General features: G+C 45.1%; 1 protein-coding gene across 12 annotated transcripts in view; it reads left to right on the top strand.

Moving 5' to 3' along the window:
• The window catches only part of FOXP1 (forkhead box P1), a 341,764-nt gene that overhangs the window by 120,437 nt on the left and 203,158 nt on the right, over positions 1 to 18,169 (top strand). The window contains exon 1 of one of the 12 annotated variants that reach the window (XM_090148432.1): positions 14,638 to 14,827. The exons of 10 other annotated variants lie outside the window; for them this stretch is intronic. The gene's annotated coding sequence lies outside the window, so the exon portion shown is untranslated. Of the gene's footprint in view, positions 1 to 14,637; positions 14,828 to 16,646; positions 17,009 to 18,169 lie in introns of those variants that run through there. One more of the 12 variants, XM_090148433.1, reaches the window with a different exon arrangement.

The following is an 18,169-nucleotide window of genomic DNA, read 5'->3' as shown; positions in this document are numbered from 1 at the left end:
TTTTCAGATGACGCTCAGACAGTTAAATGAAGGCTCCTTTAAACCTGGCACTAATAAATCTTCGTGGCTGGGGGAGGCCAGATCTATCTCAGCTACCTCTTTCTTAAGCAGCAAAGTCGGGCTGCCCACGTACTTGCCAGGTTGTTCAGTTTGCTTGGAGGATTCTGGGATGAGCAAAGGGAGAAGCTGAGGAGTGGCAGGTTGCTCCAGGCAGCGTCCTGCAGTGCGCTGAGCCTCGGGAAGCGGCTTGGGGCTGAAGTGTGCCTCGTCCTGCCTTGGTGTGCGATTGTTTTCAACTCATTCAGTCAAGATTCAGGAGATGGCAGTGAAATAAGGCAAGAGAAGAAAAAGATCAATAAAAAGGGTGGAGTAGCTGCTGTGATTAAGAAAAAAGATTACTGTTGATTTATTGATTCAGTCTTCAGCTTGCCATCTTAATCAGGTTCTTTTGGTTAATGTTATTAATATTTATAGTTTAGTACCATGTGCCAATTAGAAGAGACTGTAATTAAGTCTCCGGGCCTGAAAACGTGAGGCACTGTGGAGCTCAGAGCTGCTGTGGCCTTTGCATCGTGCATTACTGGAAAGAGAAACTTAAGTCTGAAAACCTGGTTCAGAGTGCAGAAAATGGCCTGTTCTCTTCCCAGCGCGAGAAGCAGCTTTTGTGGTTGGCCTTCTCAGGAACTTCAGAAAAGGATGGTCGCAGAGACTTGTTGCTAAGTTTGGAGTTTTGAGGGAAGCTGCCCCGGCTAAACCCATCTCTGCCTGCACCAAGTGTGAAACATCCTTCCAGCTTGAGTCCCGCTCTCCTTCTACCTGTGGGACCTTGTTTTTGTGGCTTTCCTTCTGCACACGGTGTCTTGTGGTACAGGTCTGTCTGCTGCGACTGGGACTCCTCTCTAAGTGAGCAGGACACCTCGCTGCAGGGTCTGACACGTTGCAGAAGCTGCAGGCACCCCGAAGTCTTCCCTTGGGTGTGAGCTGGGAACAGGAGAGCTGAAGGCTTCTTTTTTTTCTCTCTCTTTTTTTTTTCTATGTAGGGGGAACATGAGAACTCATTGTTGTGAACCGGCAGAACTGAGTCACAGAGGGTTTAGTCAAAGAAGAAACGCATATCACCAGTGCAAACCAGAATAAAAAACGTGCTTTCTTTGTTACTCATTGCACCACAATGAGAATCACAATCGCTCAAAAGTTGTTGTTGCTTATGATGCTTAGAATAGTCTGGATAGGATAGATTTTGTGGGAATTGTTTCTGATTTATGCAATACAATACGTGAAGCCAACTTGCTGTGATTTTTTCCGGTTACATGCAATTATGTTAGATTTAATCAAAGAAATGTGAATTACCTAGATCATTCCATAACGCTTGCATGCTACCTCTGGGTGTCACTGAATGAGTTGTGGCCATTTAAGTGTGCTGCTCTTGCAAACAGAACACTGAGAAAATTAATTTCAAAATTCCATGTTAATCGAGATGCTTAATTTTTAGAGCTGTGTTATTTTCTGGGTTGTTCCACTGCATTTTAAGCATAAATCCTGATGTTTCAGATGCACCATAAGTAGTTCTATTTCTATTAAAAGATTTACTGCATGGTGTTTGCTGGGTTGGTGGGTTGAGTTTAACCTATCGTCTCAAACCCGGTCCTTCAACTTCCTTTCCTGCTTCCATTTGGGTAGCCATTGTGGTCAACATTTGGTCTTGAAATCAGTGTGGTAGAACACATCACAGCGCAGTGCAGTCCCTCAGGCGGCGCCGTGCCGTGCCGCAGGTACAGCCGCAGTGCAGCCCACGCCTCGGAGCAGCCCAGGCACCAGCACTGCGGGGCTGGTTAACGTGAGTGTTGGTCAGCAGGTCCTGGCAGCAGCCCAGCAGCTGGCCGTGTCCTACATGTGCTCTGTCACCCGCGGAGCTGCAGCGAGCGTGCCGCCTCGTCCTGGAAGCCTCAGCCTCTTTTGTCTCTTCATGGTTAAAGCTGAGCCTTGGGTCTTGCAAAGCTTAGCAGCCCCTGAGCAATCAAACAGTAGGAACGCACTTTGTGTTATTTTTCAGGCCAGCCCTAACTTGGTGCACCATTGACTGAACAAATTTTGGCTTTGCACACAGCTAATCCTGCAGTGGTTGTGAAAGAAATGTAATCGCTTTAGGAAATCTGTGTCTTAGGAAAGACAATAATTGATATTCAACCAAAGAAAATAAATAGGTATTTAAAAAGGAGCTTCCTTCCACTCTCCCAGGAAAAGCAATGTTGCCTACCAAAAAACAAATAATTTTATCTTTACGTGCTCTCTTGCAGCTGCTGGAGAAGTGGCTTTGCATTCACAGGGCTTGGTGCACAAATAATGGAGTAAATAAAAGGGTTTGCTGACGCGAGCTTCGTGAGATACACGTGAGTGGGAACAGTCAAATCAGCAAACAAGCCATGGGTGTTCTTGAGTATTCTGGGCAAACCTGTGAAGGGTGGGAAAGCAGTCATGTTTTTTTTTCTTCTTTTTAGTATGAATGTTTTTAAAACGTTGCTGACTCTTAATGTCAACAAAGAAGTGCTGAAGAAGAAAAGCAGAAAATAATGCGTGATTGGAAAGGTGCATCAGAATACAGTAATTATATTGGCTTTATTTTGGTTGCCGTTGATACTGGTGAAAACTAATGCTCTGGAGAGGACAGGTTTGTGGTTGGAATGCACTTGATAGATTTTGACAAATTAAACAGTTGTAAAGATGTTTGGAAGTTATCCAGATCCTTACTGTTATTTATGTCACTGAACTAAAAAATCAGTGGTTAATTTGCAGTTCTTATAATTTTTATGATACTTATGTTGCTGTAAATTTAGCAGCGTGCAGCATCAACTCAGCGGGATACGTTTTATGTTGTCAGCTACCTTTTGACATCATAATAGATTTCAGTTGCCAAAGCTTGAAAGAGAGAGAATAAAATGTAGGCTCGTGCTGAGCGAGTGCTCGGATCGCAGCCAGGTGGGCGCGGAGCCGGTGTGCTGGGCTGGTCCTTGGGGATGCTGGGGACGTCCTCAGCCCATGGCCATGAACGTGTCGTAGTTAAAGGCTGGATAAGATGCCAATACGATTGGGCTCGGTGGTACCACTGTAGGGCCTTTGAAGTGAGGCGGCTGCTGGGGGCTGATAACCAGGGGTGATGCTGGCAGTGGGCCTCAGCTTGCCCGCTCTGAGCCCTGTGCCTTATTCTGATGCTGTGGCCCCACAGCACGCAACTTGAGCAGTGCTTAAGGCATAGCAGGCTGAGATTCTGTCTCTAGCTGTTGTCACGCACCTCTTGGGGCTTGCACTCTCTCAGGGTAAGCAGGTTTTCTGGGGGTTATCCGTCCCCAGACTGTTCCCGCACAGAGACTTCTGTGGTTCCTCTGTTGTTCAGGGTGCAAGATGGGGAGACTGGTTTGGGCACAGTGTCACGTTTCCTGGGTAAATGGAAATAGCTGATAGAGAGTGGCCCAAATAAACCTGCAGTGGGCTGTGCTGTGCTGTGCCTGGGAGCAGCTGCTTGAGCTCGGGCAGCACTGATCGAAGGAGAGGCCCAAGCAGGAGTTTTGGAGTGCCTCTGGGACCTGCATTCATAAGCTTTGCAAGTTTTTTCTTACTTACAGAGACTTTTTTTGCAATATTTGTCTTTTTATAGAGACTCCTCTGTTCTCTCTATTTATAGAGACTTTTCTTCTATTGTCTCCTATCTTGGAAGAGAGAGATATCCTAAGTTTAGGTAGCTTAAAGAAGAGACTCAGCTGTTTCCCTCTTGGGAGGTTTATTTTAGTGGGATAACACTGGGGGTTTTAATCTGAGCAGTGAGCCCTACCTCAGGAACGTGTGACACGAGAGGTGGGCTTTTCATAAAGCGTGGCTGTGCCCTTCCCATCTTCTTTCAACGTTTGCTCTTTGCCTCCTAAGCCTTGAAATGGAAGGATTTATTAACGCTTGTTTCCTGGCTGTTTGTGCGTTAGCTGCGTTTCTCAAGGGCGTTTCACGTGCTCTTTCCACTCTAATGGGATTGTCCATTGAGTTCAGCTCTGGCACGTTGGGATCCATTCTCACAGACAGCTGATTAAGCCAGAGTCTTCCTCATCCGTAGGTAATCCCAAGATACAGAAATTGTTACCGTGAGATTGGTTTTCTAACATTTTGGGTTTATAATTGAGTGCTTTGTAGTTATCCTCCCCCTCTTCCTCCCTCCTCATCACAGTCTTTAGCTGTGCTGATTCCAGCTTTTTGGTTCTGTTTCTCTTGCTAGATAGTCTCTCTTTTTTTTTTTTTTTCCCCCCAAGAGGTAGTTTTATGTCTGAGTCTTTCTCTGGGCACTGCTTCAAAACTCCTTGACTTGGAGTAGATTTGGGGCACAAAGAAAGTATCTTAGAATGCTGCGCTTCTGTTTGGGTTTTGGTGGCTTTTGCTCACTGCTGACTTTGGTGATGGGAAAAGCAAAAGCCAGAGCAGGTGTGGGTAGAGATGTTCTTTTAACTGTGGCTTATTTTCACCATCCTCACCTTTTGGCAAAGGGGAGCCTGGAGGTGGAAGAACTGAGAGGGCCCCCGTTTTCAAGCTGCCAGCAAATTTGACGATCGGAACTTGAGATTTGGGCACAGTAGACTTTTAATGCTAGGGTCTGGCCGTCCTTTCTGGTTGTGCCCCTCCATCCTCGTGCACACGCCTTCGGTGCTCTTTAGGCTGAAGAAACTGCTCTTGTGTGTTGGAAGAACGAAATCCAATTTCCATTTTGCTCAGAAGCAGCAGACTAGTACTAGTATGTTAGTCTGTGTTCACTGGCTAGGCTTACTCTGGCTAATGTTTGCCAGATTCTTCTATTACATATTAAAATAAGATCTTCTGAGTGGGTTTTATTTTTGTGCGTGTTTCAGAAAACTAGGCCAGCCCTAACAAGCACATTTTTGTGTTTTTGTTTCTTACATTTTGTCATTTTACATATTGAAAAACGGGATGCAAAAGAAAAATAAAGTAAAATAAAAACCTGCTAACATCAGAAAAATAGCTTTGCATCATTCTGCGTAAGTTAAAATCTGACTGATAGATTGTGTATACAGACTTGGGTTTTATGGTGTTTCCTTTCTCCACCCAAGAATCACAGATGTTATGATAAAAATTAATGCCCTTTTGGTAAATGCTTTTCTTTTGTGAACTTGGCCTAAAGAGAGTCAGACAGTGCTTTTTCCTTCACTAATAAATACGGTAAGATTTAGGTAGACATAATAGGCAGACATTAATTTGTCAGGAGCAGGAACTGCTAAAGGAAAATGCAGAGCATTTCTCCCTCCTTAAATCCAGATATTTCAATATCATAAAGTTTTTATTCTAACCATCAGGAGCGTAGCCCTGTCTCTAGAATCCAGCTTTAAAAAATGTCTTTGTAAATTGAGATTTTAGGGCTACCTATTTGGAGGATGTTCCGTATGATAAATGACCCTTGTAAGACACACACACACACAAAAAAAGTAATTGTGCGTGTCTGCTTCCTAGGATGTGTGATAATAATAAATGAACGTTTTATATATCATTATATATATATATCATGGCAGAACAAAAATCAGAAGATATGTTATTCATTATTCCTGTTACTTTATATTTAAAAGGCAAAGGTTTTCGCTTCTTTGCCAAAACAACTGCCTCAGAATATATTTGTAACAGTCCCCACAAATACGAAGGGTGGAGAGTTCTTCCAGGTCGTTAGCACTGGAGAGATGCCTTTTAATTGCATTCATTTGAACATTAATACATTAATGCTGAGATTTAAGTACTGCTACTATTAAAAATTAAACTGGAGGGACAGTGTGCAAATCATATGCTTTAGTGTAAGTTGTCAGGTGCAGTGTTTGTATATTTAGCCTGCCATTTCAGTGCTGGAATGGATGTTGGAGTCTGGCTTTGGCTTTCTAAGGGACACTTCTTTTTTTTTCCCTTCCCCTCCCCACCCCCCTTTCACTTCTGGCAGTAGCATTTCTTTTCAGGGATACATTTGCACCACCTGAGCAAAAGTTGCACTGATTAAAATCAGAGGAGGATAAGGAGTAACTTGTTTGCTGTCCTGAAGTCCTCTTGTTCTTCTCCCCTTCCTCCCCCCGCCGCGTCCGCAGCTATTTTGCAATATGCAACCCCCTTCGAGCACTGCCTGCGGAACTGGAGTAGCTCTGGCATGTAGATTTCCCAGTGGGAGAACTTGTGTGGATGGTAATTTTAATGAGACCTGATTTAAGCAGTAGAATAGATCCATAAAACTAATACAAGCAGACTTTCAAGAGCTCTACTATTTGTCAGGGCAGTGAATTTTAGAGGTGCATCCATTGGCTTGGTAAAGAATATTATAATCCTGAAAACTGAACCTGTATTAATTCAGATTGTTTCTATGCAGTGCACTACTGAGAACTCTTGAATCCAGGGCAGGCCAAATATAGACTTATTTATTTTTGAGGCTCAGCTTTCATCCAAAAATCACGCTAGAACCACAGGACCTGAAAGCTGTGCTCTATATGAATGAATGCAAAGTCTGTATGAGCGCACAGCTGTGTCTCCAGGCTGTGACAAACCCTTCGCTTTGCTTTTTTTCCCTTCGTTTGAGCCCACTGCTCGGTCCGAATGTCTTTCAGCCTCTCCTGCACTGTGGCACTGAGCTACGTGTGGCAGTACCACGGTTTTCTGTTGCCCTGCAGTGGAGGTGTTACACCCATCCGAGAACCCAAATCCCACTTCAGGACACGCACTTTATGGATTCTGTTTTCATCCTGGTGCTCAGGAGCTTCCCTTGCTGTTGTTGGAAATGTTTTGTTCTGCTTGGCCTTTCTGGACTGTTTTCTCTCCTCACTCTCTCACACGTCTCTTCCCTCCACCCTGTTTTGTGTTTTGTCTTGTCTTATTTTTCCAATGAGGTGTTTTCACAGCAGCCATCTCAAGCGGTAGCGAGAGAGCAGGTGGGGAAATTCAGAATGGGAGCTGTGCCCATGCAAGATAGAGTGGAGGTGGCAATGGGAAGAGCCCATGGGGGGAGGCTGGGGAAACCAGAGCACAGCAGAGATGAGGGGGAAACAGGGCAGGAAAGCATTGCAGGAGGAGCAAAAGGGGGGAAAGGAGGAGGAGAGGATCGATGGAGCCAGAGGGCGAGGAGGAAGAGGTCAAGGACTGGTGGTCGACCCTATGGGAGGAGTCCCACTGAGCACAGCCTGCCAGGCCCATGGCGGGGAGGGGGCTGATGGAGCAGTGGGAAGGCAGCCTGCATTTGGGCAGCGGAAAAGTTTATTTGCTTTTTCTCGCAGGATATGCTAAGTGATTTTGCAGTTTGAGTGGAGTGGCATTATTGCACTTAGCTCTGCATTGATTAAATAAATTTGTTCTCCAACTTGAGAGTTAAGTGTGTATTATGAAACCTCAGAGCCAATCTTAGTGGTTGCAGTGTGCAAATATTTTTAAAATTATGTAATTAAACAGGACTTGGGCTGCAGTGTCCACTGAAGTGATTCATTAATTGAATGGTTTGATTAAATTTAATGTTATTTTAGTTTATACAGAAAGGGTCGGTATCTTTTCCACAGATAGGGCCGCCTTGCGGGGCTGTCACTGATGGTTCAGAGGTCCTTATGAGGAATCTTTAGCACCCAATTAAATATTAACCAAGAAGATGTGACTCGTTCTTTCTCTGTCCCTGAAACTGTGTTTTGACATCTAAGGCTGGTGATAAAAATTTGCTCTGCAGAATCACTTGCAATGCACTCTATTTATCACTAGATTATTTCTAAATTAATCATGCTAAAAATCTTTCCGTTGTAATTGTGCTGGGGCGCAGAGCTGTGTGATGTGTGTAAATAAAAAATGCCCTTTTAATTTCACATTCACTGTATCTAACTGCTGCTGCAGCCAAACTGTGTTTCCATAGAATGTCATTTTAAAGGTATTGTGGTTACTGAGCGGCAGCTGTGATTGAAAAGTATGTAAACTAATCTTTAGTTGCTCGTGTCATTTTTATATTCTTGTGTCAGAACACAAGAAGGCTGCTTTAAATTTGTCTTTCACTATGTATTAATTTTCAAGTCTAATTTTTCCTGGGTTAAAGCATATACTGCATTCTCTACTACACATTACCATTCAGTGCCAAACTAAATGGCTACTTGTGAAAAAGTACAAAATTAGTTCCTGCTTGATTACTGTGAAATACATATTTATTTTCGTAGGGACAATTTTTATTAGCAGCACATAAAGTACAATTATTCTGCATGCTATCAGTGACTTATGAGAAGAAATAATCAAGTGCCACGATTTATGTATTGATGTGAAGAGCAGCAAGCGTTAGAGCTGCGCACTGCTTTCCCCCAAAACAGAAGGAAGGTGAGAGGCTTGGAGTTTATTTTTTTCCTTCTAGGCTTGCCCTGTGTGGTGTTTCTGCTCTTTTAAACGCAGACCATTTAAAATTAAATCCTCAGTAAATATGTCTGCATAAGAACTTCTTTGTCTCTTGATGCCCAACCATTGAAAATTAAATGTGGTTGCGGATAAGTATTTATTCATACCATACCTCACACCTGATCCTGTGTCAGTATGACATCATCTTTGCCACAAAGATTTCTAGTGGTTTAAAAATGTTCCGTTGTGAAATAAGTGGGAGAGGTAGAAAAGGGGCAAGGAAGGCAACAAAAATAAACTACTAGTGGGATTTGATGTTTTGCCAATAAAAAAAAAATAAAAAAAAATCATATTCTTAGGTCCACATGCTGCCTTTGATCCGTACACAGGACTTCCATTTGTGCCAGTGGCTGTTCAGCCTGCTGAGGGAAGGCTCTAAAGGACTTAATTTGTATGTTGTGGGAAGTACATTTTCCTAGCCATGTGGTCTAGCTTACTTGAAGAATCTGAAACGCGTTATAAATGTAAATGCTGTGTTTAAGTAAAACTTCATTATGTTTTGGTGGTTTCCAAAAATGCGCAGGATTTGACCTTAAAGTGTTATTTCAAGGTGTTGTGATATATGAGCTAGACTTTGTAGTCTTCTAAATTAAATCTTTGAACGTGTTATTATTGTATACTGGCATCAGCAAGATGTAGTTCTCAGCTATTTTCTGCCACAGCCTTCGTTTTTCTAACGAGAGTAAGGAGACAGGGCCAGATCCCTCTGGAAGGCGCGTGCGGGCTGGGCAGCGCCGTGCTCCGCCCGTGCTGTGACAAGGGGTGGCTCTGCCCTTGGACCTGGGCCCACGATGGCAGTCCCACCGCACGCACAGCTCGCTGTCGAGGTGGGGCCGCTGCTTCTGCGCAAACACGTCTGCAGCGTGGGGGGACCACTGCTCTCCTTTACCATTGCTGAGGCCCACGGAGGATGTGGTGAACGGTTTAGCATTTGGATCCCGATCTGGTTCCTATATAAAAAGGGTTGTGTTTCTGTTTGGAAAATATGAGCCCCTTTTACGTAGCCCAGGTGCGGATTAGCTCTAAACCATTCCCCATTCCTGTGTTTGTGGGAGACTGTTTTCAATTCTTACAAAGAAGCCGTACAAGTCAAGCCATAGAAACAGCAGAAGCAAAATCCAGAAAAGGATTTTTAAAAAAATACATTGACAAAGTGTTTGCGATCTCAGATTGGTAGCCTGGATCTAAGAACAGTCGTAACTGCTCCAAGTATGCTTTTTCACAAAGAAAATAGTGGCAAAATGTTTCCACCTTTGCCTCCCTACCTGTGCTTGGACTGGTGCTTCTCCTTTCCTGCACAGCTGCCCCGTGCTGGTGCTGAGCAGGCAATAAGCACTGCCAGCCATGGGCACCATGGCAGGGCAGCTGTGCTCAGCCCCTCATGATGGCACCGGGGGCCATGGGGACAGCCCTCAGCGTCTCTCAGGCCACCAGTGCCATGGCCTGTGGCAGCGGGTGCTGCCCTCGGCCTGCTGAGGGCAGGGAGGGAGACCCAGCCATGCTGTGGCTTTTTGGAGCACGGAGCGAGCTTTGGGCTGGGCTGTGTTGTTGCAGAGAAGTCAATTAAGAATAAGAGCTCTGAGTCAGCAGCCGGGGCTGTGGCCATCGCGCCTGTGAGCGGCCGCCTTTGAAGTGCTGTTGTTGGTACCGTTTTCACGGCGTGCACTCGTGCTATGAATCACGATGGTTACATGGGTGATTTTCCCTCAAGAACCGAGCCAGTCCCAAACAATCGCGAGGCAGCTCTTTCAGTCCAACGCGCCGGGCCTGGCCTTTGTGTGGGGCTGCCCACGGGGCCACCGAGGCCGTCTGTCTGTCTGCTGTCTGTCTGTGGCAGGGTTGTCTCCCACCTTCCTCTGGGTGAGAGAGTGAGTGGCAGTCCCGGCCATACAGCCTTTGCACGTCCGCCCTGTCCTTCATCCACATCCCTTTTCTTGGGCATGCAGCTCCTTGTGTTCCTCTTCCAGCAGCCTGTGGCACCACTCAGGGTTTTCATATGATTTTTTTCCCTCGCTGGGTACTGGGAGGGGGATCCAGCCCCAGATCCTATGGGTAAGAGGAAACGTGTGCTTGGTGTCACCTCAGCGGGAAGATGTTGGTCTTTGCAATGTTTCCAGGATGGTGGCAGCTTGAAGTACTTGGGGCCAACACTTAACATCCCAGATAGAAAAGATGTGGTGAGTTATCCTTTTCCCCTTCTGTCTGCATCATTCCCTCCTTGCGTCCCAAGTAGGGTGATGCTTAGAAACACATCTAAAACCAACTTCAAAATGGATTGCTTACCCAGGTTTCTTGAACTGATAATTTTGCTGGAACATTATTATTCATCCTCTGCTATTTTCACACTGTGACACAAAACTAGAGAGAAGAAGAGATTGAAATTCTGACCGGTACGTTATCCTGATACCTGACGCGCTGTGTCGGTATGAGAGTATCTTTACCACAAGGACTTTCTTGGTGGTTTTACAGATCCCAGTGTGAATAAGAAGAAAAAAGCTGAACTAATAGCTCATGAAGCAAAAATATTCTTTTTCTTAAAGAAATTGATTAACATGCAAATATGTACTGTATGCATATTAAATATCATTTCAAAATGTGATGGGCAGGAAGCATAAGTGATGCCATTTGGTTTTGTGGCATCAGTGTGGGTTGATTAAGGGGGTGGGGATAAATTTTGGGGATTATTGATATAGCATGAGTAGAGCCAGATGGTTGTATTACACATCTTTTGTGTTCTTGTTTGCTTCTTAAAGCAGTTGCAGAATTTTGCCCTGGGCAAAATTTACTCTTTGCTCGTATGTTCCCCTTGTGAATTTACTTTTGACAAAGTACTTCACAACGAAGGGAAACACTGCACCCGCAAACTTCTCCCTTCCCTTCGCATTTGTGAAATCAACAGCCCTGTACTTATAAAATATTTTGCAACTTGTGAAATAAATTAGCAGTAGGTGCAAGTTCAGTGTGTTTGTTGTGTGCTGCTACCCCTCTGTATGTGATATTGATTTCCAGTGTGTGATTTTTTAAAATTTTCCTCACGGTGTTTTGGAGAGGAAACTGTGGAAATGGCACCCAGTTCATTTTAGTGCGCTAGTTATGTGGTATTCTTCCATTAAATAAATGTTGTCTTAAAGATTAATGAGCTAATTTTTCCACTACTTCTTTTTTTTCATACTTTCTTCTTTTTTTAAAGTTTTGAGATTGTGGTGTACCTGATTCATACTATCAAAAACACATACTTTGTGGTATTCAGGTTGAGTGGGAGAAGGTTATGAAAGGTAGGTGGTTCTTAACTGGGTGTTTGTGACATTTGTTGGAAATGCTTATCACTGGAACCACCAGAATTTACATGTATTTGTTATTTCCCTTTGAAAGCAAATTTAGCTTTATTTCCCATAAGAGATGAGTTTTGTAAAAGCTTTGTAAAAAACAATTTAAATCTTACTTGTGCCTCACACCGGTTTTCACCAGCATAGCTCCATTGACTCAGCCGACTTTACTCCAGATCAGACCCCTGGATGATGAGGCCCCTCTGCGTTTAGCAATTACAGTGAAAACGATCGTGACTGTAAATACGTTCTGTCCTCCGCCTTCGCGTCTGTGTGAGTTGAGTGGGCTCGCCTGCTCAGTGGCAGGACTTTTACAGGGCCGCTCCTGGCTCTTCTGCTTGCAGATGTTGACTCGGTGCCCCCACACCTGTGTCCCCTCTCTGGGCAGAGCTGAACCCCATGTTGTGCCCAAGTTGCAGGAGGCAACCTCGGGGCCTCTGCTGCTACCAGGAGCGGTTGATGAAAAAATGGCAACGGGAAGCTCTGACCTTCTTGAGCTCCCTGACTAGTTCAGTCACAAGTCTGAGGCTGAAGCAACTTGCTTCAAATAATGATGCCATTGTGCTCATCCTATCTGATCAGTTCTTGAAATGTTTTAGTAAGTCTATCTTACAACATTATAAGAAGATAATCAGCTGCCTTAGAAGGTCCCCATCTGGAGTATAGAGTTCTTTTACTGAAAGATGTTTTGCCTTTCCGAGATAGCTCTCGCATTTCATCATCTGTTGTGCAGAGATGAAGTGCATATGAAAAGTCAGTGACTCTGAATCCATCTGTTGTTATTATTTTCCACTGATAATTGGCTTGAACAATGAAATGTCTGTGTCTGTAGCCTTTGAAACTGTACACCCTGTTTATTTTCTGGAGGTCTCACTCCAGTCTCACCCCCCCCCCCCCCCCCCAACCTTTTTTTACTTGTTTTGTTCTGTTGTGTTGGGTTTTTTTGTTTCATTTTCTCTCAAGCTCATAACTAGTGGAGCTTGCATGAAGATGGCATCTTTGACTCCGTGCATCAGTATGTGTCACGCAGCATCTAAAGCTTGCCTGCCAATTTCTGTCAGGGTTCTATGTCTGCTCTGTTTAAGAGCAGAGTAGGCTTGCAGCAGGAAGACTGGCAGACCCAGACTCCGTATACATCTTACCTGAAACGCAGTATTTATTTCACTTTCTCTATTAAAATATTAATTGACTCCAGCATCTAATACCTATGGAATTAGACACTACCTGTAATTGTATAATATATTCAGTTGCATCCAGTTTTGCACGATGCAGGGTATTAATATTGGATTCCACTAACAGCAGTTCCATTAGCTTGCTCAACCAGTATGAGATATATATGAGCAGGGAGGCATAACTACCAGCCAGAACTGCCAAAACAGTCATTAGAAGCTCCATTGGGATGGACAAAGGCTTTTACACAGTGATATACTGATTAAATTTTGTTCTATGGTTTATTTGCATCAAGGTTAGATCACTATCATCTATGTGAACCGTATTATTTAACACCTTATTTGGAAGGTCATTTCAATGCAAAAACAGTGAGTGATACAGGGGCTCTAAAATTTCTTGCAGGATTTTTTGTGTGGGGGATTTTTATCTTGTTAGGCTTGACTAGCTCTTGTTAGCAATTCTGTTTTAACACGGTGAGTTTAATCCAAGGGAAAGTGAAAACTCCCTCCATTCTGTAGGAGTGCCTCGTTGAACCGAACGTGTTTGATTCTCATTAAAACTGTTAGTTATACCCAGTATCCTTTGAAATAACCTGCAGCACGTGCTTGAGAACCCATGACTGTGTGCTGCTTTCTGTGTGCGTGAGTGGTCTTTCAGAATGAAATTTCGGTGTCGCAAGCAGTCATGTTGTCCATCTCATGCGGCAGTCTGGAGCACAGGAGAGAAAGACAGGGGAGTATAATCTTATTTGTGTTTCAGTGGCAATCATTTAATACTGCAAGTTATTAAAAAATAATTAAATTACTAAAACCAACATGTAGCTAGGACTTACAAAAAGAGGTCAATGCGATTTGACTCCTTGAGTTTGGGAGGGACACTGGTGAATTCCAATTGCTTTCACATTTCGCTTCTTCATTCTATTTCTGGGAGGATACATGGGAGTGAAAAAATGATTTATTTCTCTAGAAGCAAGAGTAAATCACAGTGTATAATTATGGATATTTGATTATAATAATATATGCTTCGAGGTGCTTGGTGGTTATCAGTCTCTAATTTAGTTGGTTTTGGAAGTAAATATGGTCTGGAGGGGTTGTTTTGTGAGACTGATATTTTGGAAATAACATTTTTAGAGGAACCCTTAGAAATTCTTTCCTTTTCCCCAAATAAAGTAGTAAATCGGTGCACGTTATGCAGTGGTTCGTAACAGCTGAAGTAGGTTTCCATGTGGAATGTCTTTTATATAGTAAACAAAACATAGGGACAGCGCAAGCAAATTCAGATTTAATGCGTCACCTCAACCAGAAGTCTCTGTATTAATTTTAAATCCTTGTTACTGGCGATATATTGGGTTGCAGCACAGTTAATGAAAATGAATTTTACAGGTGGTGCTTGGTTGTGTTTCTGCTGTGGTGAGATGGGCGGCTGAGCCAAAGCGGGCAGAGCACACGATGCAGTTTTTTTGCCAGAGCAGTGCTTAGATTAGAAACGAACGTTTGGCACCGAGTTGTTGGTGCTGTTGTTATTTACTATTAGACAAGGAAAGCGTTTAGCTCTATGGTTTGATTTGATTTGGTAGCTCCTACCCCCTTAAACAAGCTGTGCAGCTTGTCAGAGATCAGGACAGGTAGAATGCACAGCAGGCGTCTGATTTGAGCCAGTTACTCATTTGCTGAGTGTTTGTGTTTATGCAAAGGGGCCTCTTCCTGCATATTTAATCTAGAGTAAGGCAGTGGCTTTTGTTGTGTTTAGACCACATACCTTCAGTCCTTCCTTACACTGCAGCCAGTGTTGAGGCACAGAAAGGCTGGATAGTCAGAAGTGCTTTAGTGTTCTCAAACTCTCAACTTTCTGCAGTTGGTTGGGAATTACTTGCAGCTCTAAGGCTTTTTCTTCCTCATTAATGGGTAAGTTTGCACTACGGTAGGGTGAGATACTTTTGTTTCTGTTCCGTTTTATAAATGCAGAGAGCGATTGTTTGTTTGTTTGTTTGAATCGTCCAAAGCTCCTTAAGCAAAGTCGGTGTGCTGGGGCAGTTTTAGCAGGAATTGGCTGAGGAATACAGGTGTTTCTGGAATATACTCCGAGTAAAGTCCGAAACGCCGTGCTGCAATAGGCAGGTATTGGCGGGGGGGGCAGCGGGGAGTGAGTTCGGTGTTATTATTCTTTGTGCTAACAAATCCTGTTTTGTAACTATCCCGAAGATAATGCTGCCATTGTTAGCTAAAAGCTTTCCAACAGTGTGCAACACAGAACTGCAAAAGCAGCAGCAGCAAAAAAAAAAAAAAAAAAAAAAAAAAAAAAAAAGAGGAGGAAAAAAAAAAAAATCCAACCCCTCTGGTCTTTATTGTTTCCTTCGCAAGGGTCCTCACCAGAATGTCTGTGCCGTAAGAGGAAGGTTTTTCTTACGTGGGAATTGAATCGTCTCTTCATTGATATTAATAGCACACTGGAGATGTTGGCCATGATGCAGAGCGCGGGGCCGCGGAGTAGGAAACCTGATAGCGCAGGGGGAAACATGACAGTCCTGCCGCTGCTGGGGCGGGCGGCAGCCCTGCGCCGGGGCTTCGCATCATGGCATCCTCAACTACTGGCTGGAGGTGTTTTCATCTGCAGCTCTTTCTTTTAGTACAGCTGTAATTGCTGCCGCTCGCGCTCGCCCTTATTAACCGCGCGGCTCGCTTTCTGCTTCGGTCTGAACAGACGAGTTTTAGAAATGACTTCCTAGCGCACCCTGCGCGGGGTCCGGCGGCAGGGCCCGGCGTGGCCATCGGGGCCGGGTGACAAAGGGCGCATCTCCGGAGCGCCGCCGTGGCGGTGGGGGAACCGCCGCGCGCCGAGGCCGGCAGCGGTAGTTGGGGCGAGCAATTAACTATTTCCTCCGTTTGAGTAACTCCTCTCAAACAGAAGAGTGTGCTGTTCCACCACATGTTGGGAAGTGCGAGGAGCGGAGAGAATTTCACCAACCTGAGCACGGCGTGCGGGGACCGCGGTGCGCGGCGCGATCCGCCCGCCTGGCGCGGCGCTGACGGCGGGGAGCCGGGGGGCGCCGGGGCGCGCAGCGCCATTGCTCGAGCCGCCTGAACGGGGAGCGCGGCGCTTCTGTGCACCGCGTGAAAACTGAAAGGAGAGAAAAGAAAAAAAAAAACTTTTTTTACGAGGGAAAAGTACCTCAGTCACAGCACCTCGTGTGATTAGTGCTATTGTATTCTTAAATTTTGATTGATAGAGATAATAGTTTTCACTTAAAAATACAGACAGGTACTTTAACTTTCCATGACAATAGCTATTTGCATTTCTTTTATCTTTTTGTTTAACACTCGTGGGGGTTGGGACGGATTTGATTATTAACTCTTGTTGCACACCCGGCTAAATGCTAAAACAAAGCTTTTGTTAACGCTTCAAAGGTAAAACAGCAAATATTGTTTTTAGGCTTCAACATTTAAGGGCCGTTAAAGGATCCCCCGGCGGTAGCGCCGCGTGGCCGCGACCGGAGCCGCCGCGAGGTAAGGGCCGCGCCGCCCGCCCGCTCCCGCCGCACCGCGCCCGGGGCTCGCGGCGCTGCGGGCTGGGCGGGAGCGGGGCGAGCGCGGGGGCGCGGCGGGAGGCGGCGGCGCTTCGTCGGAGCTGCGGGACCGCTGTGCGAGTCTCGAAAAGTAACTGCGCGCCCCCCCGCTTCCCCCCCCCCCCCCTTTTTTTTTTTTAATTTTTAATTTCTGTCAGGCTCTGAGCAGCGCTCGCGCTGCCCGCTCTGTACCGCGGCACTCGCCCCGCAGCTGCTCCCGCCGCTCCTCGCTCACACGAGGCCAAGTTTCCGGAGGAGAAGTCTAGCGCAGACATAAAACGGTTAAGGCCGGCGTTCGGGCACGGAGTTATTTTAAGGAACAGGGAGATGGGGAGCGCTCGGCCGGGCTGCGGGCACGCCGGGTCCCTCCGCGCGCCGCGGGCTGCCGAGCCGAGCTCGAGTCGTGCGCTGCCCACGGCTCCGTGCGAGCCGCTGCTGAGCGGGGAGGAATGGCTTGCGATTGCTTTGGTAGCGTTGGCTCACGTCAAGTGATTCTTTTCCAAGGTTACAGTGGACACGAAAGGTAATATTCTTTGGGAAGAGAAAACGTGCCGCGCGTAGCTTTGTCCTCGTGCCGCTGTTTATTTTTTGCTTTATTTCTGTTTAGAATAAACTAAAAGCACCAGGCGGAGATTCTGCCCAGCTGCTGATGTCTGGAAACGAAGCACGGCCTGACGTGCTCACCCTTCCCCGACAGGCAGCGAGCTGCTGCCCGGCGCTCCTCGCAGCGAGGTGGCAGAGCGGCTCCCGGCCCCTGCAGTTGTGCTGCTCACCTGCATTTCACTTTCTGAGGAGGCGATAATGACTCCTGATAAAGAAAATCCCGTGATATTTAATAGAAACTACGCAGTAACAAGCAGCTGCCTTGACAGAGGGCAGAATTCTTTTTCCCTTCAGTATTTAAAATATTTATATATATATTTGGTTGCTTGACACCTCAAAAAAAAAAAAAAAAAAAAAAAGGCATGGTAAAACTGAAGGGCCTTATTCTGAACGTCTTCAAAGCAGTGCTGCACGTGGTTTGTGTGCTGGTACAAGGCTAGGAAAGCTGTGTGCAGCACCGTGCCCGCAGCACGCCTGCTGCTCTTTGCCAGCACTCTGTAGGTGTAGTCTCAGGGTTAACAAAATACCGAATAAAAAAGCAATTTTTTTTCCTTTCTTTTACATATGTGTAGTCAACAAAGTCATTGGCTGCATTGATTCCCCTCCGGGATGACAAAATAGTAATAATGGCAATAGCAGGGCATCTTTCAGGCTGGTACAGCTGTGTGTGACCTGGGCAGTTCGGAAGGGAAGCAATAGCTGTGTTAGATGGTTCACTGTATTTAGATGAGTTACAAAAGCACTTATATTGCTTGTCAAGTTTTGTTATTTTAAAGCTTTCAGGAAAACTTGTAGTTAATATTTTATTCACAGAATCACAGAACCAGACACATTAAATATAGTTCAGCGGATCTTATATAAGAAATTAATGGAAACCAAAATTCAGAAACAGTTTTTGTTGTGCTGTCGTGTGTGTGTGTGTTCTCTCTATTTTGAATAAAAAGAGTGCTTTCTAGGTAACAGCAGGGAGATTCCCTCTCTGGTTTAGATTTCCAGTAATGATTTGCAAGCTTCTCAGGGCCAGGACACTGGCAAAAAAAGAAGTGAATAATGCTAAGCAGGGAAGCAGTTCGACTGATGT

This window comes from Phasianus colchicus, chromosome 11 (genome assembly GCF_987193195.1).
Source record: "Phasianus colchicus chromosome 11, bPhaCol1.hap1.1, whole genome shotgun sequence".
Classification (NCBI taxonomy): domain Eukaryota; kingdom Metazoa; phylum Chordata; class Aves; order Galliformes; family Phasianidae; genus Phasianus; species Phasianus colchicus.
This window is presented reverse-complemented; position numbering and strand designations above follow the sequence as displayed.